Source organism: Protopterus annectens, chromosome 14.part0, assembly GCF_019279795.1.
Source record: "Protopterus annectens isolate FY-2018-M chromosome 14.part0, PAN1.0, whole genome shotgun sequence".
In the NCBI taxonomy this organism is placed as follows: domain Eukaryota; kingdom Metazoa; phylum Chordata; order Ceratodontiformes; family Protopteridae; genus Protopterus; species Protopterus annectens.
Genome location: NC_056748.1, coordinates 522,001,317 through 522,027,534, shown reverse-complemented (window position 1 = coordinate 522,027,534; position 26,218 = coordinate 522,001,317). Strand labels below are relative to the sequence as shown.

The 26,218-nt window shown below is 40.4% G+C and overlaps 1 protein-coding gene across 2 annotated transcripts in view; it reads left to right on the top strand.

Moving 5' to 3' along the window:
- Positions 1–26,218, top strand: part of CSGALNACT2 (chondroitin sulfate N-acetylgalactosaminyltransferase 2) — a 784,311-nt gene that overhangs the window by 464,176 nt on the left and 293,917 nt on the right. The gene's annotated exons all lie outside the window — the stretch shown is intronic.

The window sequence follows — 26,218 nt, the reverse complement described above, 5'->3', positions numbered from 1 at the left end:
AAGTCATCCATTTTAATATGTGAAAGTGTACTGTAGGGAGGAAAAACACTCTGGAGAAAGGAAATATTGTGTTTAGGACATAGAATTCTGAACTTTAAATGCAACTAATTTTAAGAATATTCCACACTTGACTGCTTAATTAGCTAATTTAATTAAAAGTCCTATTGATGTACAGTTTTTGCAACTACAAGCAAAGTAATAATTTTAGTCCTACCCGAATTCCATAGCAAAGTAGCAGTTGTCTAGATGATAGTCATGCTGGGTGTGACAGTGGCTAGAACAGGTAACACCTGTGGCGAGGACATTTGTGATTTTCCTGTTTAGCAAAGCCATTGGCTTACCTGCTTGCCATAGAGAAACACTTGACAGTCATTCCCCTTATCAAAGATTAATAATTGATTGAAGATTGACTGATTTCCAAATGTTGTTGACTGATTTTTTTCAGTGCTAGACCCCCTTTTTACTCTTTCACATCAGCCACCCTTCAATACTTGCATGTGTTGAGAATCATGGGTCCTGTCTCGGGCACAACATATATTTACAAAAGAATGTAGAAAGCTACGGGCTATACGTCCGTGACACCACATACGATAACATGGAAAGTGGGATACTCCGATTATTCATGGATCGTACAGGAGCATTTGAGATGGACCACTTTGTCTTCCTTACCAAGTTCAAAATTTTGCTTCAGGGAAGGGCTAATCAACAGGTTACCAAGCTTCCGTACTAACATAATATTCCAGGTTGTTTAGGGTAAAGTAGCCTCAAACATTGTTCATAGGTTCATACTAGGCTATCTGCCGTAGGGCATTTACAAGCCTAGCCAGAGTGTTTGGCTTTCGCCACCCATTTTAAATTAATTTTGCTATGCCCTTTTTCGAGGTTGGTATAACTGTGCCTCTGTCTAACAGTGACACAGAAGTGATACTTGGGGTAAACCTATGATCTCCCATCCACTCATCAAGATTCCTCTTGAAGAGAGTCAATGAGGGACTCTACCTAACCAAGACTGGGATTTTATTCCAGAGTGAAGGGAGCCTCTGGGTTATGAATCTGTCCCTCCAGCATGTCCTATTTATTTCAGTGCTGAGGTTCAAGTCTCTCGAGCGCGTAGCTCGATGGGATTTGGATTTTCTAAGGTGCAGCATGCCCATTAATTCCGGGTTGGACATGGCTTTATAGGTCAGGCACAGATCGCCTCTGAGCAGGCGGTATGCCACTGAGTAGAGCTGGAGTTTCTTTAACCGGGCAGCATATGGCATCTGTTTGAGCCCTATGATCCTCTTGGTGAGGTACTTTTGGGGTCTTTCCAGTTGCTGCAGGTGTCTGGTAAGGTACATCCCGAAAGGGGCATTGTACTCAATTATGGGTCTGATGAGGGATGAGTAAAGAGGCATGATGACCTCCCCTGATCTAGATGTGAATCCCTTCATGATTAGATGGGTTATATAAAATGTTTTTCTAACCACTTTGGCCATGTGGTTGTCAAATGAGAGATTGCTATCAACTTGGGTCCCCAGGTCCCTAATTACTTCTTCTGTACTTAATGGATTACCACCTATGTGGTAATTTGTGGGCACTTTGTTTTTGCCAAAGGGGATGACTATACACGTTTCGGCGTTTAGCTTGAGGCCATAGCTCTGGCACCAGTTGTCTGGTTCTATGAGGCCCTTTTGGAGGATGCTTGTGTCGGCTGGAGAGTCGATTATGGTGCCCAGTTTGCAGTCATTTGCGAACTTAGTCAGCCACAGTCCTTCCATGTTGGCCTGTACCTCCGAGAAATATATACCGAACAAGAGAGGTCCCAGGACTGAGCCTTGTGGGATGCCACTTGTAACTGGTTTGGAGTCTGACATGGCTCCAGCAATTCTAACCATGTGGGTTCTGTCCTTGAGCCAGTTTGCAACCCATCTAGTGACATAGGGGTTTATATTTAAGCTGGTGAACTTATCTGTAATGCCTGTGTGGGGTATTGTATCGAAGGCTTTTGCGAGGTCCAGGTAGGCTGTGTGGACCACCTTCCCCTCGTCAATGGCCTTGGTGACTGTTTCAAAGAAATCAACCAGGTTTAAGAGGCAGGATCTGCCCTTAAAGTCGAACTGGGTAGGATCCAGTGTCTGTAGGTCTCCAATATCTTTATTTATGAGGTCCATGATGATCCTTTCCATAGCTTTGCAGACCAAGCTAGTCAGGCTTATGGGGCGATAGTTTCCAGGATCCGTTGAGGCACCACCTTTGTGGAGAGGGACCACTGTTGCTGTACGCCACTCTTTGGGTACATGTCCTGTAGTAAGGCTGAGATTGAACAGTAGTTTTATGTTTGGGTTTAGCTCTTCTTGGAGTTCATGTAGGACGCAGCCCGGGACACCGTCTGGTCCCATTGATGCTGTGTTTTTTGCTTTGGAGAGGGCAGCTCTTACCTGAGCATCTGAGATGTCAGGGGGGCAGCACTCTGCTGGGATAAATATTTGCCCTTTTGGTGGGGAGGGGGGAAGTTTGCGCTGAACCTGTCCACTAGGATGTTGGCAACGTCTGTGGGTTCAGTGTATTTTTGTCATTTTGGACTAATTCTGAGCATATCTGGGAATTCCCACCCAGGTTCCTAACATAACTAAAGAAAGCCTTGTGATTATCCTTAGTGTCCTGTGCAATTTTTCTCTCAAAGCTAGCCTTAAATGATTTTATGAGTGCCCGTAGGTTTTTGCTAATACTGATCAGAGATGCCTTCCCATTTTGGGAATTTGCTCTATCATGTAGTAGCTTCCTCCTTCTATTGTATAGTTTGTTTATGGTTGGGGTCCACCAGACAGGACGCCTGCCTTTGGAGGATTGGGTCTTGATTTTATTTGGGATTGCATGATCCATGCATTCCTGAAGGTGTTCATAGAATGCGTTTATAAAGGATTCTGCGGTCTGGGCCATATTTTCCACAGGCCCGGGGGCTTTGAAGGATTCCACCTCGGTTTTGAGGAGTGTGAAATTTGCTTTAGAGAAGTTTTTCACTGTGGTTTTCAGGGCAGGGGGTGGAGTCGGGATGTGAATATCCAGTGAGATTAGTTTATGGTCTGATCTTACCAGTGAGAGGGATACACTTCTGGTCTGGAGCATAGAGTCCCCATGTTAGTGATGATCAGGTCCAGTACGTTTCCCCCTCTTGTGGGAGTGGTAACAAGTTGTTCCATAGCATTTGAGTTTATAAATTCTAGGAACCTTTGGGCTAGGGTGTTGGAGCTAGAGTAATGCTCCCAGTCTATGTTTGGGTAGTTGAAGTCACCCAATATAATGGTGTTTGGAGAGACCTTCATATTTTCCAGTGTTCTCAGGAAGGCTGAGTGGGGTTCCTGGGTTTGGGAGGGTGGTCTGTAGCAGGCTATAAACTGGAAGGCAGTTTTACCCACTGTTAGTTGCACATGGGTAGTCTCCGATGCTTCGTGTTGTGCCACCAACCTGGAGGTGTGGGTATCTTTGACGAATATTGATACTCCCCCTCCTTTTGTGGTTCGGTCCAAGTTTTGGGTCCGAAAAGCATGGTATGAGGTATAACCTGGTAGTGCTGGGGTGCTCTCGGGAGCCTTGAACCAGGTTTCTGTTACTGCACAGATATCGATGTTCTCCATGCTAAGGAGAGTTTCGAAACGTGCATCTTGAGGTTTAGACTTCTGGCGTTGAGTAGCATTACTCTTAGTTTCTTATCCCTTGTGATACCTATGGAAGTGGGTTTGTCTTTTGATCCTTGCCTAAAAAAGGCACTATGGGGGTAGCAAGAGCCTTTGCCAATATCCGAAAGCCCAGGGGTGACAGGTGCAAGCCGTCCCTAGCAAAGCATCGTGGCTTGTCGAGCATGTCATCCCAGGCTGACAGGCATTGGATCCCCTTTGAATGACACCAATACTTAAGCCAATTGTTGAAATTGATCATCTTGTCTGCATATTGTGGCATCATTCTTGGTGAGGGTAAGAATATCACAAGGCTCAGTACTAGTATTGGAACACATTCTTTTATCGTAACTTAGTAAGTGGCCTCACCAAGCACCAGCTAACCCATATATGATATCGCTCGGTTTAAATTTGCTAGGACAATAGAACATTTGTGAGCAGGAAATCTGGTCAGACTTGATTAATCTTTGCACTATCTTGCAAATAACAAAATTCTTTCAAGACAACAAAAGTGTGTGCAGTATTATTTGGCAATGTCGAAAGATTGGAGGAAACCTAATCTCTGCAGTCATTTGACCACTAAAAAAAAACAAGATATTTCGAGTACAGTGCTATAACTGCTTATGTGGATTGCTGCATTCAACACTGTCCTTCAAATACTGCACAAAGCATTTAGTGGATGATGTCATTAAACAACTTCAAATCAGCTATACATTTGCCAGTTACCTCTTCACTGAGTGCTGCAAAACAATTATGACTGGTGTATTGATTGTTAAAATGGAATATGCCTGCCAGAAGTATGTGAAAACACAACTTCTAATTCATACCGGCTACAGACAGTGCTGAGTAAACTTTGTTGGGTGATGTAACTTGTCTGACACCAGTAAGCACCATTGCAGTACTCTCAAAAAATTATAGCTTTCAGTCACTGCAACAAAGACTATATTTTACTATGAAATTTTATATTCTGACTGCTGCCCCCAGCCAGAGTGTAAAGTCGCACTTCCTGGGAGTATACCCTTAGGTCATGTGATCAGCTTGTATTATCTTTACTCCAACTTGCTTTTAAATTGGCTGCTGAAGAGAAGGAATTATGCATAACTTCCATACCCAGTATCCTTTCAATAATCATTCATGAGCAAGTCATGTAAGAATTATGCATAACTTCCATACCCAGTATCCTTTCAATAATCATTCATGAGCAAGTCATGTAACTAGACATTGCTCCTGGATCGGCCCTGAAAAGGGACTGCGTCCAGTGGATCTGCCTCATAAGCAAATGGGTATTCATTAATTATGTGTGTGCTTTTAGTTGGTTCTGTCAGGATAGTTTCTTGTACAATTGTTGATTTTGTAATACTGGATAGTTACTCATTTGATTTTTATTTGTTATACATCATCTGCATTTTGTCTTGTGCTTGGCTTATAGATGAAATGGGTTTTTTTGAAAGGCCTACCTACACTGCTAACAAACAACACAGAAAAAAGTTGCGTGTTTCGTTTTGTATGCGCTTATATAAACTTGGGTGTGCAGTATATAATGGCTGGAAAAGTCCATTATGGCTGAATATACTGTTCCAGTTAGCAAACATAAACTCAGTCTGGAGTCCTTGTCGGGAAGCACACTGCATTAGCTGTGATACTAGGGAATTTATCATACCCTACATGCTGCTGCACTGGTTCAGGCTTTCCTGACCTAAAACTCTGCTACAAAAGCATCAGACAGATTGTAGCATAAAACCCAAGGAAAGCTTTAAGCATTTGCTGCAACATTAGCTAAATGAAATTTGGATATTTTAAGAACATCTGGTTACTGAGCAGATGGGTAGGAAAATACAGCCGTCAACTTTGAGGTGCATTGCCAAAAAGTAAATGTGGCCCGCTACAAATTTTGTAGCCAAGGCAAATGTATTTAGGGATGTGGTTTTCCAGTTTCCAGTTGAGATGCATCAAAAGTTTTGTTCATTTTTCTCTGCATGATCTGGATATACTGTGGTGAGTCAAGTGGTGCTCATACATTAACAATGACTTTGCTGTTTCCTGTTAGACCACTGGTAGATCTTGGAATGAAGTAGCCTAGAGACTGAGTAGAGTAACACTGTGTGTATATTCAGTAACTTTCATGGGTTTGCAGACATGAATGACACATTAAATCTGGGTGTTACAGGAGCATATGGAGACACTTGTAAACATTCCCTGGAAATGTTTGCATTGTGGGCAAGCTGACTTTTTCTATATAACATTCTGACTATGTTTTGCAGCAGTAATAGCAATTATGCCTTTATCTTTTGTGAGGTAAAGACCTTAACTATTATGCCAACTACACCCCCTGTGGATTCTCAGTGAGTTCTATAGTTGACTGGAGTACATATTGGTTTATTTGATTTTCATTCTAGGTCCTCATGAATCCTCCATTTTACAGCACTTCCTTTGCACCTGAAGTCAGTCACATGCAGATATCCCCATGTCTCCCCTGCAAGGGGTTGAAGCATGTTACACCTGCAACATGCTGCAGGGCCCTTGGGACACAATTTTTTTTCTCAAGCTGTGACTCTTTTTTTTTTTTTTTTTTTTTTTTTTTTCTTTTCTTTTAGCTGTCAGACTTTTTTTTTTTCAAAGGAGCAAAGGAGCCATGTGTGTACATGTAAATGTAAAGGAGCAGTAGTACTGAAAAATAAATTGTTGTGTCTGTTCGGTACCAGGCATCGTGATTTTTGGTTTGTTCATTACTTGGTATTGTGATTATTGGTCTGTTCAGTACTAGGTATAGTGATTATTGGTCTGTTCAGTACTAGGCATCGTGATTATTGGTCTGTTCAGTACCAGGCATCGTGATTATTGGTCTGTTCAGTACTAGGTATAGTGATTATTGGTCTGTTCAGTACTAGGCATCGTGATTATTGGTCTGTTCAGTACTAGGCATCGTGATTATTGGTCTGTTCAGTACCAGGCATCGTGATTATTGGTCTGTTCAATACTAGACATCGTGATTATTGATCTGTTCAGTACTAGGCATCGTGATTATTGGTCTGTTCAGTACTAGACATCGTGATTATTGATCTGTTCAGTACTAGGCATCGTGATTATTGGTCTGTTCAGTACCAGGCAAACTTCTTAACCTCTTACTGTAAGAAATTGGAACAAATCCAAAAATAATGGGGTGGGGGGGACAAAGCTTCAAAATCGGGGACTGATTTTAAATGGTGCTTTTGCAAACTTAGAATAATAGATTTTACATTAGCATGCATTTTCTTAAGGTTATGAAACCAGAAACTCAAATGTCTGTCATTAAGTGACTTCAGTCCTCATTAACGTGTTAAAAAAAATCCTCCTTTTGTGAGGAAGAGGCCAAAAATATAAGGTGAAAATCTGGACAAATGAGAGGTACCACTAGAGTTTACACTTTTGCAGTGACCATTGGTCACTATGGCTGAACATGTCAGATAACCCTTGTAGTCTGTCACAGTGTTGTATCTTCTAGAGGAGTCTGCTGCTGGGGCAAGTTATGTTCACTTTAGTACCAACTAAGATACTATCACATGACCCAAATGCCTTTGTTTTAGTTACTGTTCTATTGTCTGTTGTCTCTTATTTGTCAGTGGGCTAGAATCTGTCTTCCATTGTTTTTGTTTTAGTTACTGTTCTATTGTCTGTTGTCTCTTATTTGTCAGTGGGCTAGAATCTGTCTTCCATTGTTTCAGTTCTTGTTCTGAGAGGTTCCCATCTGTTAACTTTCTTGGACTTGACTGTTGTAGCCTCATCCTAAAAGCCTGTGATTATTGATTAAAGACACTACTCCAGTGTACAGAAACGGTACCCACTTGATATAGTTGTACTGTCTGGAGGCATTTTGTTTTGTTGTAAGGTTGTTATGTTGCAACATTAAGATGCAATGAGTGTGGTTCATCACATGACCATAGGGCCACATGGACATCTGGTCCCATGCAACCTGGGATATTGCTTCTCTTCTTTATATAGTTATGCTGATACCCCCCTTTGAAGAGAGTGATTTCAATGGGTTTCCTGCAACATAGGCTACTACTAGAGGTGATGCAATGCATATTTTGTTGACTTAGTTTTGTGTATGTGCAGAACTGACCCAGTAGGTAAATCTGATAAATGCTAATTGCAAGTTATATAATATGTTGCATACAAGTTTCTTTTGACAAGTATGAACATCATGTTTGCATTTTTGGTAAGTGTGAGATTTAATGCGTGGAAGAGTACTGTGTTAAGTTCAAGGTTGCAGTACCTTCAAGTATTCCTTGTTCTCTAAGGTACAATGATCTCAAGAGTCTGTATATATAAATTGTAAGGGTGAAATCCCCCCCCCCCAATATATGTTAACTGCATGACAGCTAGTTTCCATATTTTTTTATTGCCTGTGTGATGCATTTTCTGTTTTGCACTTGAAAGACACATAATTATGGCCAGGTCATTAACTGTTATTTGTTTTATATTTTTTCACTGGCTGTTAATTCAAAATCATATGAAAATAACAATTGACAATGCATAATAATTTGATTTTACTTGAAATTCTGTCACTGTATTTTTCATGTACAGGGTCAATGACTTTTAATAAAAAGCTGATACATGCCATAAGCAGATATCAGATAGTTTTTATGCCACAATATGTAGAAGACTGCAGACTTTAAGTATGATATGATTTGGACCACGTGGTGTTTACTGAAGGCACCACAACAAGTGTCTGATTAGGTTTCAGGGCAGGAATTGTTAAACCTAGATGTTTAAGGGAGGCACTGCTAATTACATAAACAGATGGTTTTCTATATGACTGGGGAATATAAAGTGAGCAGATTTCTCCAGACACACATTTATTTTCCATTCCAGACCTTCTTTTAGCATAATCACCCAATTGTCAGGTACGCATAACTGAGAAAGAACAGATGTGTAGAGAAGGTGGATAACATCTCAAGTTTCAAGAAAAGAACACTTAAACTGCTATTAAGAGATGAGGTATTACAGACGTGTCTTTTGCTATTTCTGTAGTGTGTGCATCCTTGCCATCTTAACTAACTGCAGAGGCAGTTGGCTGCAGGACTTTCCTAAGCTGGACCTGTGCCAGGCCATAGTACTGAGACTTCACACCTAATTATGATGATTTCTGTCCAGTTTTGATTTGTTAGGGTGATATTTACACTATATAGAGGAGTGCAGTGTTCTGTTTCTTTAGTCATCAGCCGCAGTCATTTGGAGTAGGAGTCACAAACTGTTAGTAGTGGGTAGTGATTCCATTTATTATAGCTCGGTAGCGTATAATATCTTATTTTTATTTTCTGTGTGGTGACCAGGCTAGACCTACTAGGCCAGTGTCCTCTTTCCAGTAGTGATCCGAAGTGGTATTCATACTGATTACGGGACATTTGGCCAGGGCACTGTGGTACTTCTCTTGCTGTCTTTTTGATCACTGTTGTTGATATCTCAAATGGTGGATCCCTCAGCTCAGGCAGATGGGACATTGGTTTAACATGTCATCTGAAGGAAGGCACACCCTGGAGTGTTGCACCCCACCCTCCCCCATGCCTACTACAGTGTTAGAATTAGAAATTAATATAAATACCTGGATGGGAACCCAGAGTCTTCTGATCTTCCATCAGCAAAGCCAAGTGGGATAACTGCTGACCCACTAACAGTGGAGGATAAAGATAAATGTATTAAATGCTTTGTGTGTGCTTCAGGTGTTATCATTTGTAAACATGTCTGAATGTACAGGTAGATGTGTGCAGGTAGAGGAAGCGGTTAATGCTGCATAGTTTAGCAGTCATGGTCTGATGCATGCAGTTTTTAAGTTCTGATGCATGATGCTACAGCAGGTGCTTCTGTGTGTGGAAATGAGGGGTGATGGGAGGAATGAGGGATGATGGGAGGAGTACTGTGGCTACGCTGTTGGCTGCTTGTTGGTCTAGTCACTCTGCCTTTGCAACATAATCCTGCTTTACAAGAGTGACACATATGAGTCCCATCCCATAGGTAGGATGGAAAATGAATATCTGTGAATGTGGCTAATGTTGGCTGAAGCTCCTAACTGAATGGATATCGGTGAGGCATTTGTGATTGGGGTCTATGCACTGTTAGATGGAGCCATGAAATTTCATTGGTACATAACTGCACCTCATGTCAGAAAGGCAAAAATACTTGCTGCTACGTGTACATAAGGATGAAAGTAAGAGAAACATGCTGATTGGCAGCTTGACCAATAATTATGGAATTACAGGTGCAGGGGCCAATGTAACGGAGTGGCAGCAAGTGTATGGTGCCTGCATGCATGATGGTGTACTGTGTGTACATAGTGGACCGAGCAGTGGATCAGGTCCACTGAGGGACTGTACACGTCTCCCAGTACACGTACACAATAGCACATAAGGAAATAGGACAGAAAGAGAAGTGTCAGCAACTACATTCCCCCTTCCTCAAACATGCAGCTGAAGGTATCGCCCTTCCAATTCGTATTCTGATTAATAGATCCTTAACTGAGTCATACGTACCCAAACTTTGGCATTCAGTCTACATCCTACCCCTTCACAAAGGAGGCAAAAACACATCTATTTCTAACTTATACCCTATCCCCCTACTCTCTCCAATATCTAAAATTCTAGAAAAATGCATCCACCACCAATTCTTACCCTATCTCATTCAAAATCATCTCCTTACACCCACCCAGCATGGCTTCCGTCCTGGCCACAGCACCATAACTGCCCTACTATCCTTCCTAGAAACTGTCAGTCAAGCACGAGACTCTGGACTCATTGTATCCACAGTACTGCTAGATCTTTCAAAAGCCTTTAACACTATCTCCCACACTCACCTTCTTCATCATCTGGCTAATCTCAATCTCTCCCCAAACACTCTTTCCTGGTTCTCCCGTTACCTATCTGATAGATCTCAAGCAGTCAAATGGAAGAACTCCTTCTCTTCCTTCTTGCCTACACCTACTGGCGTTCCTCAGGGGTCCATCCTTGGACCCATGCTTTTCAACATCTTCATAAACAATCTTCACATCTTCATCCCTGACACCACAGTCATCCAATACGCTGATGACTCTTCCTTGGTCTACTCTGCCCCAAACTTTCCTGAACTACTGACCAAAACCCAATTAGCCTTTACCACCACAGAGAACTGGATGCACCAAAACCACCTTTCTCTCAACTCCAATAAATCTAAAATACTAATTTTTCTCCCCTCCAAACTTTCCTCTGTGGACAAAAACACTTTCAATGTTCTCAGCCAAACTAACACTGCCATTGAAGTGGTCCCCTCTGCAAAACTCCTTGGCATCACCATAGACTAACACCTCAAAGTTGATCTTCACATACAACATAACATAAAGAAAACCCACCAAAAGCTTAAGTATACTATATAGGAACAATCACTTCCTTTCAAACTCCACTAGGCATACCCTGGCAACATCCTTCCTCCTACCTTCCCTTCTATACGGAGCCCCTCTCCTAACCAACTTGTCTGCCTGCTACCAACACCTCTAAGCTCGAAGCTTGCTATAATAAGATCTCTAAATTTGTCACCAAATCCAAAACATCAAGTCACCATTGCCACAGCCATCATTCTCTGAACTGGCTAGTTCTCTGCAACTCTCAAATGTATTAACCCTACTTGTTTTTACAAACTATATTGTATGTATTTTTACTTTGTAATCTTATTTGCATTTTGTAACCTATATTGTATTATACTGTTCATGGAGCTTTTCTGCCCGGGCCTCCACTGAAAATAGGCACTTCTTGGCCCAGTGGACTTCCCCGGTGATCAAACTGAAATAAATAAATACCTGAACTAGTAGATCATATAGTCAAACTTCCTATTATGAGCAGTAAGGGTGCCCAACTGTGTGTGGACCCTCAGATGTGGAATGGGGTCCAAAGCACAAAGTGGTAGTCCCAGACACCACATTCTTGTCACACTTTCTTCAGTAGCAGGATATTGTACTATGGGACACCCTTTATCACTGTGAATGTCAGGTATGGCATACAGAGGGGCTCACAAGAGGGCACACATGCATTTATAGGCATTCAATTTCTACTCATGATTAACTTGGAGTAGCAATGAATCCAATCCTTTTAGGTTTCAGGAGTAGGGTGTAAGGTAAAGAAAAATTAAGACTTTTGTGCTTCCCCATATATGCTGTATATGGGAGCACACGTGCACTTTCTTTTGAAATCTCCCAACATCGTGGTTGCAGGACTTTCCTTGGAGTAGAGCCATGATCCAAGCATTACTTGTTTTGGAGTCCAGTCATAAGTACACTCCTTTTGCCTAAAGCATGCCTTTGTTGGGGCATGTAGGATATCCAATACAAAGAGTATCTCTCTTAAATCTCTGTTTTTCTTGAAGGTGATAAACTATACTTTCTGAAGTACAGCACAAGTATTAGAGTGTGATAAGCACAGCCACATAAAATGTACCAGTTTTAAGGATTTGTTTAACTGTATATATGTACATGTGTGTATGATTTTATATAGATATGCTTGTTTATTCATGGGTGCTGTATTTGTTATGCTAGCCCTCTTTCTGCTGTGAGTGTCTAAGGAATATTCCCATTTCCCTGTAGTAAAAGTTCCATAGTGCAAGCTTCAGATCATGGCAGAATGGATATGAGCATTCTGGAAGTGCTGTATGCAGAGCTGAATGGTCAGTTTCATTATGTATGATTATTGGGAGGTAACATTACCTAGGAGACTGGACAAGGACACATGGTTAAAGTGGGTGAATCTAGATCCACCAAGAGGCTAGTTACTAGTGGTGTGCCATGGGGCTCAGTGCTGGGACCACTCTTGTTTGAAAAATACTTCTCTAAAGTCAAGGCTAATGTGGAAGGCCTCTGGATGATGAAGTTTACTGCCAACTGCAAGCTGGGGCAATCATTGAATCCCCCAGTGATGTAGATATCCTTCAGGAGGGTCTAGATCAGAAAAATGATTGGTGCCAGAAACATGGCCTAAAACTAAATGTGAAAAAATGTGTCATCATATCCTTTGGGGAGACAAATTACAACATCAGTATCACAATCCTAAGAGTAGTCTCAGAGGTGAAAGATCTTGGTATGCAGATAAGATAGTAGTCTGAACTTTGACTGCCATGTGTCTGCAATGGTGAAGACGTCCTTTTATGTGGCACAACTTGTAAGTAAAGGTATTGCATCCATATACAAGGAAATTATAGTCTTGCTGTACTCTACTATCATTATCATTCTAAAGACATGCTTCTGGATCATTTCTCCCTGGGCCTCCGTTGAAAACCGGATCAGTGGAACCTAGTCAGACTTTCCCAGTCAACAAATGTTAAATAAATAAAAAATAAAATTAGACTAATAGAGTATAATGTGCCATTTGGCATGTACTTGACTAGGCACTTAAAGCAGTTTGAGTGACCTCTGAGGTTTCTCACTAAGACGTACATGGTGTGAACAACATGAACTATGCAGACAGTCTAAAAAGCCATATCCCTTTACTCTGTCTTTTACCCACTATTAAGGGGTGACCTATGCCTGACCTACAAGGCACTCACAGTTCTAGTCCTAGTGGAGCTGCTACACATCCACAAATCAAGCAGCATGAGGGTCACCCAATCTAGGGATCTTAGCAACGCAAACCAAACATGCTGGAGAGACAGATGTGTCTCAGAGATTTCCCTTGTTTAGAACAGGCTTCCATTTCACATTAAACAGAGCCCTTCCCATGCCCTCCTCAAATTTAATTTGGATCAATGAATGGGGAATCACAAATTCAGACCTGGAGTAGTGCCTATGATCCTTATGGACAGGGGCAAATCTGCAAGCTATTTAATTAACTGGCACAAATCCATACCATCCTGTTGCCCCTAGGGGTCATATATTGGATAAAACTGGGTTATATTGGCTAGGGTTGAAAGCATCCTTAAGCCATTAGCCTAGTAATCTCCTATAAACCTACGAACCAATGAATGACGCACTGAATGAAACAACGGCTTAAATCAAACTAATAGCAACTTCAGCATTAATACATGATAGGAAATGTTGCAAAATTCCTCTTGCTAAATTTTATAATTATTAAGAATGTTTTCACTCGTATGCTAAGATAATTAGTATCTTTGATGTCAGAAGGACAAGGTATCTTTGTTTAATATCTGTATGCTGTCACCACAGTAGAGGCACCCTATATATATATATATATATATATATATATATATATATATATATATATATATATAAAGTGTATATATATATATATATATATATATATATGTAAAATATGTATATATATATCTATGTAAAATATGTATGTGAAGGCTGCCAGCCCGGCTAGCTGGAATTTTGTAAATAATTCTGTTATTTGTGAATAGTAATATGGTTTGTATGCTTGTCTTACAAATGTAAGAAAACTATATGTTAAACTGTATCCAGAAGCGAAACAGCACAAACTTCTGAAAAAAACAATAGTGCAGGAGTAGTCGCGCTGAACATAAAACTGTGTGAGACATAAACTTTAATATCTCTTCTTAAACACAGCTCAGCAAAAAGACTGTGAGCACTTTCGTCTTGTGTAATACAAGACTGTATCAGACAAATATCAATTAATTAAATAATTTAAATACTTGATTCAAAATACATCATCCAGCTAAATCAGCGTGATTACTCCTGCACTCTTGTTTTTTCAGATGTTAAACTGTATGTTATGTGCTGAGCTTCAAGAATGTAACCAAGGTGTACCCTACTGGAAAAGAACAGATTTGACTTGCAAACTCTAAGAAAATAAGGGAATTATTTATGATGGTGTTTATCTCAGCTAAGAGACAGAGCGTCTGCAGCTAGAAATTCTCTCTGTTGTCTGGAAACCAAAATAATTACAGGTTTCAAAGAAGTGTGTAACTGTTGTAAGACTTCCAATTCTAGGCAAACTTCTAAAAGATAAGTATTTTTGACACAGAGATGCTAAATTTTAAGTTTCTGTTAGCCTGGGAACTGAAGGTAGAGGTGTAAAATAGTGATGTCATCCAGCTACCCAGCAGTAATGTGCATTATTAATTTAAGAACCACCTCAGAGAGAGTCTGTGCATTTTGTATTTCTCTTTGGACCTAGAAACATCCTCTTATCAGCACTTCTCATCTATATTTGCCTGGCTCTGTAAGCAAGTCATTTAGGGCATAGTATCTCTTGGATATAGATAGGAATACAGTAACAATTAGTTTAGTTGTTTTCTGTATTTATTTGAGACTGTCCTGCAATGTTGTTTTAAAGTATTTCCTATGATTCTGAACCCTGTCATTGTGTTGAATTATTGAGTCTTGTCTTGTGTTTTTATTATTCATTATTAAATATTTTTAAACCTTTTAATTGTGGCTGGTTTATTTAGAGATATATAAGCTGTTAGAGTACTTGCACATGTATTTGGTGACACTTGTACAGGCCTCTCTTAAATAGCCTTGCTGTTGGTCACACTTAACCATTTGGATAATAGTAACATTACACAGTAGAATTGGTCACCCTTTGGGAAGGGCCTTATAGTAGCTGATAGGTAAGAGTGGTTGGTGGCAGCTGGTACTACCTTATAGTCTGGGCAGAAGAGGGTATAGCTAGTGAACCTGTGTCAGCCTTCCCCAGGAGTGTCTGTGTTTGTATGTAAATCAAATCTTAGTTTGTGTGTGTGTCAGCTAGTTGGGCAGGGACACAAAGCACTTGTTGGACAGAGAGGGTGCTAGAGATTTTGGCTTGATCACTCTGCTGAGATCTTAAGCCTATAGCTGTACCAGTGGGGAGTCTTATTGGGGATCTGGAGAGAGAGAAACCATCCGCAGACTGACTGCGATCTCTGTGTGCTCTTAAGGGAAATTGCACTTTACTGTGTGTGTTCTTGTCATCCTCCAAATGTGCACGTCCCTCACTGGTGCTAGTGGTGAGGATTGAGGCTCCTTGATTACTGGGCTAGTGCAGGGTTATCACACATTAATTGTTTGGCAATGGTGGGATAGCCACATCACATATTAATTGGTTTATAGTGGTGAGTTAACCACATCACATAGTAACTGGCTTGTAGTGGTGTGGATATTGAATTCCTGTAGCTATGTACAGTGGTCACTGAATGTGTTCTTGATTACTGGGTCAGTGCAGGGGTATCACAATGTGTGTGTGTATATGTGCTTTATATATATATATATATATATATATATATATATATATATATATATATATATATATATATATATATATATATATATATATATATATACACACACACACATACATACATTTTTTTGGAGGGGGGCATGAAGCCCAAAGCTTTATTTATTTTTATTTTGCTTGAGTGTAAATGTGTTATCCTATTTCACCTCTTATCATCCAACATGTCCCATATACAGGGTCTTTTATGTAGATATGAAGCAAGATTGATCATCAGATTTGCTTTTTGTTCATTGTGTTCACTAGTTGCACTTTGGTAAGTTGTATCTAATCTGAGAAACAGCCATAACCCCCTCTATGTGCTTGTGGTTTGGGAAATGTTTTCAGGGTCACAGTGTTGAAAGTAGCAAACCAACTTGTATGCAAGCTGTATCTCACTGGGTCCTTATGGAAGAGCAGTTTTTAGTAATTTGTGTTCTAATTAAAATTTTTATTTATTTTTTATCTGAATTGTAACTTCATAAGAGTAGGTAGCAGACAAGTAGTTTGCAGACTATTACAAGCCTAGCCAATAACCAGAAAGTGACCAAAGGCTAGAATCAAATCTTGTATGTTGTGTATGAGATGAAGACCTTAACCATTATGCCAACCCCCAGAATTAAGCAGCATTTGGAGGGTCATTGAGTATAGGATTAATAAAGATGGAAAAGAGAAGTAGGCCTTAAAAGTTCATAGATGAGGGCAATTATCTAGTTTTTAGCTTGAAGAAGATCTGATCTGTAGATAGGTTGAAAAGCAGTAGGGTATTTGTGTATCAAATCCTAAGTACTGTAATTAATGCCTTTGTTAGGTCGATGAAAACAGACCTGTGAGATGGCCTTTGTCTGTGTCCTGGAGTGTTGCATATGTAAGGTACCATATAGAAGTTGCTTTGTTTTCATCCAGAAACCATGCTGCTATCAGAATACAGTACCATGTTTATGTATTACAAAGCTTTGGGATGGAAGCCGCGGTGGTACAGCAGTAGCACTGCTGCCTCATAGCAAGAGGTTCTCCTGTTCGATTCTCGGCTGGAGTCCCTTCTGTGTGGAGTCTGCATGTCCTCCCCGTGGTAGAATGGCCTCCGAAGGACATGCGTGAATGGGCGTGTCTTCACTGAAGGTTGGGCGCCGGGCTGCCAACTCGGCACCATATAAATCTACTGCCAATCATTAGCGGACCGGAGTTCTGCTGTAGTGACCCCTAACCGGGAAAAGCTGAAAAGACGAACAAAGCTTTGGGATAGATGTGTCTCTTCCATTGGGTGGGGGAAGAGAGCTGTTTTTAAATTTTGAAGTTGAGCTTTGAGAAATGTTTTTTGGAAGTAATTGGACATTAACATTTCCAATGTATGTAAGTTTTGAAAGGTAGATAGGTTATAGGTATTATGAAATGGTTACTTAACTTCTTTTCAGAATTTGATTATCCAGAGTAGTAGTTCATTTGATTCAGAAGAAACATGTCCTAGAATTGACTTGTAAGCTTGTCATGATTAAATAACATGAATTGTTTGTAGTGAAAGTTAGTTATTTAAGTGAGAGGGTAAGTTTTGGAAGGTAGTGAAGGATTAAGTTTTGAGAGTGTGTGTTTGTGTGATATTTTCTTAGAATTCAGCTAGGGTAGGTAAGTCCCTTTACAACTGAAGTAAATTTGACACATCATGACATATATATTTCAAGTGTTTGGGAATTTGGGTTGCAGTTATAACATTTATGGAGAGGAAGTTTGATTTATTTTTGCAATTGAACACTCCTGGTTTGAAACATTTTCCATAACCCATTTATCCTCCTGTTGCATAAATTAAAACATGTAATTTAAGTACCGAAGTTCTAAAAATGTTTAAGTGAAGCCACACCATGGGCACAGCACTCGCAAAATAAAAGTGCGTTCTCTCAATATGATGCAAGTTCAGAAACAGCAGGCAGCTCTCTGAGCTGCGTCTTTCTGGTCAGCCTTTGTTCATTCAAATTCCAAGCTTTGCAGGTGTGATGAACAGCAGTGAGAGTGGAAGGGAGGACTGTATCTCAGTAAAAGCATTCAAATTCCAAGCTTTGCAGGTGTGATGAACAGCAGTGAGAGTGGAAGGGAGGACTGAATCACAGTAAAAGTAATTCCAAGCTTTGCAGGTGTGATGAACAGTAGTGAGAGTGGAGGGGAGTACTGAATCACAGTAAAAGCATTGGTTCTTACTGTTGCAAAAAAAAAAAAAATCTAATGATGAAATAAGAAAGATAAAGGATGTTTTTGTTGGTATGCGTTGCTTCGTCTACCCAAATGATGTAGGGGTCATGCATTTCCTCTGCAGCTTTTCCACTGTCCAGGAAGGGCCTGGGAGAACCATCTTCCTTTTTGGATCTTGGAGATGTCCTTAGAGGTTCTTCTCTGGATAGCTGGTAAGAGACCTCTTCCCCAGTCCATCTTTTTCCAGGGATAGTCTGACATTTTTTTAGGACTGATTTCCCTCTCCTTTGACTTCTGAAAACAGTGACTCTGATTCCAGGCAAAGCACATATGCGCCTTCGCTCTCTGAGGCATATTTTTTCTGAGTTTATTTCCAGGATGAATCTATTAATTTTTTGTGGGAGTAATTGGAGTTTCTACCAGAAATGAGGAGGTACCCCCTAAAATAAGGAGATCCAATGAGTTATTACAAGTGGAGATCCCACATGTTAGCCTTACTCCTCCTATTTACATATCCTTGGAGGACGTCTTTAACAATGCCTACAATAACCCTGATTCAGTTTTCAGTTCTTGAAAAGGCAAATAGATTTTCTCAGGCTATGAATTTCTTGTTTTCTCACTTTTTGTCCAATTTTGCAGCCATTTCTGCCTCGGCGTCCTCTGGCAATAGGTTTTCAATGAATCCTAGCCCCTCTCCAGGGGATAAAGAAGGTAACATGTGGGACTTAGTTGAGAAGATTATTTTCTGTTTAACCACTTTGGGTTTTAGAATTCTCAGTTACTAGAACCATATGTGGAAGTTTGATGCATTGAAGGGAATACTCTCGTAATCTGCTTTCAGAAGATAAATCCTTTTTGAGACCCATTGTCCCTAATATTTATCAGGACTCTAAAAATGCCCGAAAAAGTATGTATGTATTGTGCAGCCTGTGTCTAGGGCCATTGTTGCTGTTCAGGCGGTATGCCTGGGTACATAACCAAAGGTGTGCACATTAAGTTAAATCTGAACTCTGCTTTAGATAAAGAAGTTGTTTTTGGTCCTTTTGCTACTTGGCTACTTAAACAATATGATGAAAGAGGGAAATTTAGTTCAGAATGTTGAACTTTTTCAGTTTCCCCATTATAAATCAAATGCATGCTACAGTCCCTGTGTACCTATGATAAACAGGTCACAAATAAGCAAAAGCAGGAGAGGATTAACATGAACAAAACTCTGGAATCTTTTCTGGAAAGGTCATGCTCTACACCTTTAAAATTATTATACCTGCATTCATCCCCACTCCCTTCCTGCCAGTAAATCTCTAACCCTGTCCCAAACACAGGAATTAAGTTTCTCCTTTTACAATCGTATACTAACCCTATAAATAATAGCTGCAGTGCCTTCAGACCACAGGGGCAAATATGTTTGTTTCTGGTTGTTTCTAATTTCAAATAAAGGTCTTACCTGGTGACAAGTTTCACATCATCTCTTTCTCAGATTATCTCTGTCTGTGTCCCACTGTTGTTTTATTCATTTTTTATTACTCTTTGAGTTATCCACAGCTGTAAGAGTATTCACAAAGAGCTTAACCCCAGGAATAGTCATTTGCAAACTTCTGGGCATTATAGGTTCATAGGTTAGTACAACAATAACTGCCCTTGTGGGCCATTTTAAGCCTAGCCAGTTGCCCCATGTGAGAATCAAACCTTGCACCTTGTGTCTGTAAGGTAGACATCTTAAACATCATGCCAGCCTCCCACCCATATTATCGTATGTCTTTATTTAGGCAACATATTTATCCTTGTGGAGTTTTTTTCCTAGAAGTCAGGAGTGTTTCCTCAGTCTGGGGTTCCCGAAATATTTTCAAAACCTCTCTTTGACTACATCATACAGAATTGGGTTTCTAGGAGCACTCAACTTTGCCATATTCTGGAATTTCAGATTCCAGTTTAGGCCTTCTCAATGGGGAATTACAGATAGGTGGAGACTGCACATATAGAATCCAGGTTTCCTTTTTTTCCTTGTATCTGTATCAACTATTGCTTCAGTTGTGCTTGGAGACCAGTAATAAGGGTACAACTTACATCAGATAGGCCAAAGTGCATCAGGGTCAAAGGGACACTAGCTGGCATCCATGTTGCATCTCCTTTTATCTGGGGTCAGGGGGACCCCTTGCATGTGATTATGAACACCAACTAGCAGAGGTGCGGCAGGCCTTTCCCTCCCTCCCGGCTAGCTATGATATGCTGGTAAGTAGCTCTTCAGCATTTCTTGATCCTCTAAGCATCTTACATCCCATCCTGGTGTTTAGTGGCAGACAAGCTGAGGAGGACAAGGGTGGACCCTCACTATTGGAAATTACATGAGAGGGTTTTTCTGGGATTGATACAGTTGTGGAGAGCACCTTAAGTAGTCCTTCCTTGTAAAATTGGCCAGCGGCAGTTACGATCTTCCTCACAAAGTAAGTAGATTTTCTCACTAAAGACCAGGACTGCTCAATATACTCTGTCTTCAAATTAGTATAATTGACTTCCTGGATAATTCAATTCTGATACCTTTTAGGTACCTCTTTCACGAGGACATGCAGCAGGTATTAAAGGGAGTGAGTAAACCTGCTACTAGAAAATCTTACATTGTAAAGTGGAAAAATGTGTCTGGTACATAGATTTGTAAGAATATCACCACTTGGACTCTTAAAAGCCTAGCTGTGCAATGCAAATGTGACCCACAATTTGACTTATATTTATTTTATAGGAAGTGATTTACTGGCTGTGAAATTCCAATCACACATGCATTGGTCCAAGTTTTGCTTAGTGATAGGGAGGGACTCTGCTTCACATGGATGGGGAGCCTGCTCCAGAGATTAGGAATTTTGTGTGAAGCCTCTCTCTCCAACATGTCCTGTTTATGTTGCAACCAAAATGTAGGTCTTTTAATCTAGTAGCTCTGATGCTGTTTGTTTTGCAGACATGCAAAAGATTCATCAAAACAGGGTCCAGGGATACCTTGTATGCCAGAAAGATCACATCTCAGAAGTTTGTGTGATACCGAGTAAAAAGACAAGGCTTTGAGGCAATCAGCATAGGACATTGTGTTTACTCCCTGTATTCCTTTTGTAAGAAACTTTTGTAGATCTTACAGTTGCTGCGTCTGTCTGGTCAGATGCATACCAAAATGGGCATTATACTCTGGGATGGGTCTGATGAGGGCTGAGTACAGTGGTATGATGACCTTTCTGGCTCTAGATGCCATGCACTTGCTTATAAGTTGAACAACGTAGCAATATTTTCTTACCACCTTGGACACGTGCTGTTTGAAGGCTAAGTCACTATCTATATAAGTTCCTAGATCCTTGACTAGTGAATCAACTTTTAAGGGTGTTTTACTAATGATGTAGTTACTCTGGATAATAGACTTCTCAACAGGTGCTATAATGCATTTCTTGGTATTGAGTTTTAAGCCATGGCTTTGGCACCAAGCATTTGTCTGTATTAGACCTTTCTAAAGGGTGTGCTTATCTTGGGGGCATTTGACTGCTACCATTTACCAGTCATCTGCAAACTTGGTCAGCCAAAGGCCTTTGACATTGGCTTTGACATCTGAGAAGTATATGCCAGAGGAGTGGGCCTAGGACAGAGCCCTGGAGGACTCCACTGGTGCCCAACCTCTTTGTGGAGGTGACCTTACCAAGTCTAACCTTCTAGGTCCTATCAGTGAGCCAGCTAGCTAGCCACCATGTTATGAAGAGGGTTATACCTAGTTCTGTAAGTTTGTTGACAATGCCCAAGGTGGGCAGTATGCACAGTTTCCTCTCATACATTACCTCAGTGACCTTTTCAAAGAAGTCCTCCAGATTCAGTAAGCATGACCTTTCTTTGACAAAGCTAAACTGCAATGGATCCATTGTCTGGAGGTCTCTTATATTCTTGATGATAATTTCCATGATAATTCTTTCCATGGCTTTGCAAATAGGGCTAGTCAGACTAATGGGTCTGTAGTTTCCAGGATCTGTTGAAGGTCCTCCCTTATGAAGGGGGATGACTGTCGCAGTCTTCCATTCCCATGGCACAAAGCCTGTCTTAAAACTGTAGTTAAATTATTCTAGGTGTCCTGATAAGTCTCATTTTAGACTATTTAGTAGGCATCCTGGGATGTTATTGGAGCCCATTTATTTATTTACTTTAAAATTGTTTACTGGGAAAGTCCAACTGGGCATGGATCCCATTTTCAGTGGAGGCCCGAGGACAAAAGCTCTACAAAGATTAGTACAGCAAATACAGTAAATACAATAGACATGTTACTAAAGCACAGTACAGCGTCAAAATGTTAAGGTACAGTTTCAAGGCCAAGAAAGGAGCAAAAAGTAAATATACTATAAAGAGCTCCATGTGTTACAATAAAGAGTACAGCTGAAAGGACATTTTGTTCAGTCATTTGGTTATGTTCATCAGTGGCTAGTACAGTAAACACACATTGATTAAGAGTATAGAAAGGAGTTGTTTCAAGCTTTCATAGAAGGTTAAAGTATGATGTGATCTAATTAAGTGAAGCTACCCAGGGTCAGAACATTTACATAATCAAGAACAATGTAAATGGGACCGGAGGAGTTTTTTGAAATTGTTTTTGTTTTCAGTGGTCCTAATATCTACAGTGGTATTCCATGTTTTTGCAACATAAATGGAAACCAATCCAAGGAGTCCCCAGAGCTATTGTTGCTTTTGCCTGTGTCAGCCAGTGCTTTACTGGTGGATCTTAATAGGAGGTTGTGTAATGGTGGCTTTACTGTCATTGGTGAGGTACATTTTCCATTTATATAGGGTTTTGAGTTTTTTATGTACTTTCTTTATTGTCTGTGCAATGTGCATATCGAATTTCATGTGATCTGTGATAACCTTTAGAAGTTTGGTGTGTTGGACAGGTGTAATAGGGGTGTTATTAGCTGAGAATATTGTGAATGTTGGTATGGGGTCTAAGGCTCTAGTAGGATAGAATATCATTAGCTGTGTTTTATTAGGATTAAGTATTAGTTGAGTTGGCTAACCAGGTTTCAACAGAGGTAAAGGACTCTTGTGTGAATTCCCAAAGTTGAAGGAGTGATGGGGTGGAGCAGATTAGAGTGGAGTCATTGGCATACTGGACTGAAGTGGCATGCTGGGTAGCTTTGTGGAGTTGGTTGGTGAATATGTTGAAAAGAAGAGGTCCAAGAGTGGATCCTTGGGGGGACCCCTAGGGTGATGGATAAAAGGGGAGATAAGGAGTTGTGCCATTTTACTGCTTGTTGGCAATTAGTCTTGAAACCATGCTAGTGTGGAGTGGCTGAGATTAAGATCAGCGAGAGGAGAAAGGAGTTTGGGATGGGAGACTATGTCGAAGGCCTTGGAGAGATCTAGGAAGATCATGGATACTAGGTTACCATTGTTTCAATGTTGTTTACTGTGTTGGTAAAGCTAATAGGGACTGTGGTAGTACTGTGATTGGGATGCTGGTTAGCAGTTTATTAGTGAGGAGTGCATTATTTGAGAATGTATACATTTTTCGATGATTTAAGATAAGTGGATAGAATGGCAATTGGATGGTAATTAGATAGTTCTACAGATTTACCTCCTTTGTGGAGCGGTATTATATGAAGAATTTTCCACAGAGAAGGAATGTGTTCTTCTGATAAAGCGATTGAGCATGGAGACTGGATAAGAGATGGCTTTGGCTGTGATTTCTAGCTATTCTGCAGGTAATTTGTCGGCAGCCAGGGTTGTGGGTTTAAGCCTATTTAGGTATTTAGAAAGCTTTACTATCAGTTGTATGAACAACCTGTCCACACGTATGTTGCTGAAAATCAGATTGTCGTTTGCACAATGTCAAGAGCTTGGGGCAGTCAAACACATTTGTGAATGCAGTAGTGCATTTGCATAAGTGTGTTTGACAAACTGTACAGAGATTGTGGTACAGTGAGGATTGGAAATTCATCTATATCCCCAAAGTAGTGCATTCTCTGAGTTAGAATAATAGTATTAGCAGGGGTGTGGGGGCGCAGTGGGCTTGCTATAATGCATTTCTGCAAAAACATGATATGTCTTATAGGAGTTTGATTTACATCCGCTCCTATACAGATGTCATGTGATGCTTTTGGTGACAATGTCGACTCAAATTGTCGATCATTTGGGTCGACATTGTGTAGGAGTGGAGAGTCCGGTTTCGGTGTTTATTTTCAGTACTGTGAATGGCAGATGTTTTGCCTTTCACAGTAATGATAGTAAACCATTTAGAAATTGTGCTAGTTGGGACAGGCTGTAAGAAGAAGAGGGTTTTGGTCTGCTGGTACAGAAGATATGTTTTGATGTGAAGTTGGAGAACTATTGGTGAGGGCTAGGATAGATTTGGTGAAATGTTCATTGAATTGGGTGCAGTATTATTGGTAGTGGTGTCAATGTTTGTTAGGGGGTGGAGTACTGGTCTTTTCTGGTTGTAAGATTTTATTAATGGCAGCTCAGAATTTTTGTTGGTTATTTTTGTGTTTGGTTTGAATGTCTATATAGTGGTTCCTTTTGGCTGTCCTAATTTGTTTTTGGCTTTGTTCTTTAGTTCCTGGTATGCCTGTCTGTCTGAGTTTTATTTTGATGCCACGAGTCCCATACGTCATCTCTTTGTTTTAGCAGTAGACAGGTGTTTCTGGTCAGCCAGGGGTCATAGTTGGATTTAGTTTTGACAATTCTGATAGGGGCAAGATGATTTAGAATTTTAAGGAAAGTGTTATTGAAGTATTCTACTGCAATTTCTAGGGGGAGAAATCAGAGTGGTCTCTAACTGCATTGCTCAAGTGCTGATATGAAGTCATGGGTTTTGAAATTCTTTGTGTTCTGGATTTGTTGGGAGGGTGGAAGATTTTAATGGATTCACTTAGTGTCTAATTATAAAGGTAGGAAGGTGGTCACTAAGGGTGTCTGGGAGGGAGCCTGAGAGGTAGGATTGAGATGGTCTGTTAGTAAGTATCCAGTCTATGATGCACTTTTTATTTGATGCTTTATCTACTTGTGTTGTGGTTTTGATTAGAGTGAAACCATGTAGGTTAATGTGGTTAGTGTGGTGGAGCGAGTTACAGGAGGACCTGTCAATATTAACGTCACCTAGTACAATTGTTTCTTGGTGAAATTTTTGGGACATTAAGGCTGTGTTATTGACTTTAGTAACTTCAGCTAGTACATGCTCCCTAGTTATAGTTGGAGTGATTGTCTAAAGGTATTTTTTGGGGGGATGGTTGGGGGTGAGACGGGGAGTAAAGTTGGAAATGAATTTGGCACCATTAACCACCAGTCCAGCACATTGATGTATGGTGCCCTTGAGATTTCTGACATAGCTGTAAAAGACCTTATGATTATATTTCACCTGAGAGGCCATCTTAACCTGAAAATCATATTTGCCTGACCTATTTAGCCTTCTTAGTTGCCTATTTACTTTGAGAGAGTTTTTATCTTTATGGGAATTACCCTACCTGATTTTTGCTATAATGTTTTACCTTTTGTTGTATATCGTGTTTAATTTAAGATGCCACCAGGGTGGTTTGTTACTGGGGCTAGCTCTGGGCTTCCTTCTGTTAGGTACAGCAGTCTCTATATGGCCATTGAAATGGTTGTACAGAATTTCTGAGAGCAATTCAGCATAGGCTGGTGTGTTCTCGGAGTTTAGAGGGACATTGAATTTTGATAAACCATCATTTGATAACAGATGATTTGCCTTATAATAATACCTACCTGTTACTGATTTTAATGGAATTACTGAGTTGATTTTGATATAGGAGGCGAAAACATTGATTGGACCTTACCAAGGAGGACAAGATATTTGATGGGCGCAGTCTTCTTATTTCTGACCATGAGATCCAGCATATTGGAGCCTCTAGTGGGTATATCTGCTGTTTGGTTAAGGATGCTTGTATTTATGAAGTCCAGGAATCCCTGTGCCTGTAGATTTGAGGCTGTGTACAATTCCCAGTCTATAGAAGAGTAAATAAACTCTTTCATGAGTAGGGTGTTGGGTTGGATGGTGTGTGTCTCCAGTAGGTCCACGTTTGCATTGTGAGCTTTTTGGGACATGGAGGGTGACCACTAGTTGAGTAGGTTGTGATACGGGATCGTGTCTGTTGTGATCTGCATGTGGAGAACTCCAGCACCAGCTGTGCTGGTTTTTGATGTATATTGAAACGGGTCTAGGACTATTCACTGAAAGCACATTTCACTGAAAGTCAA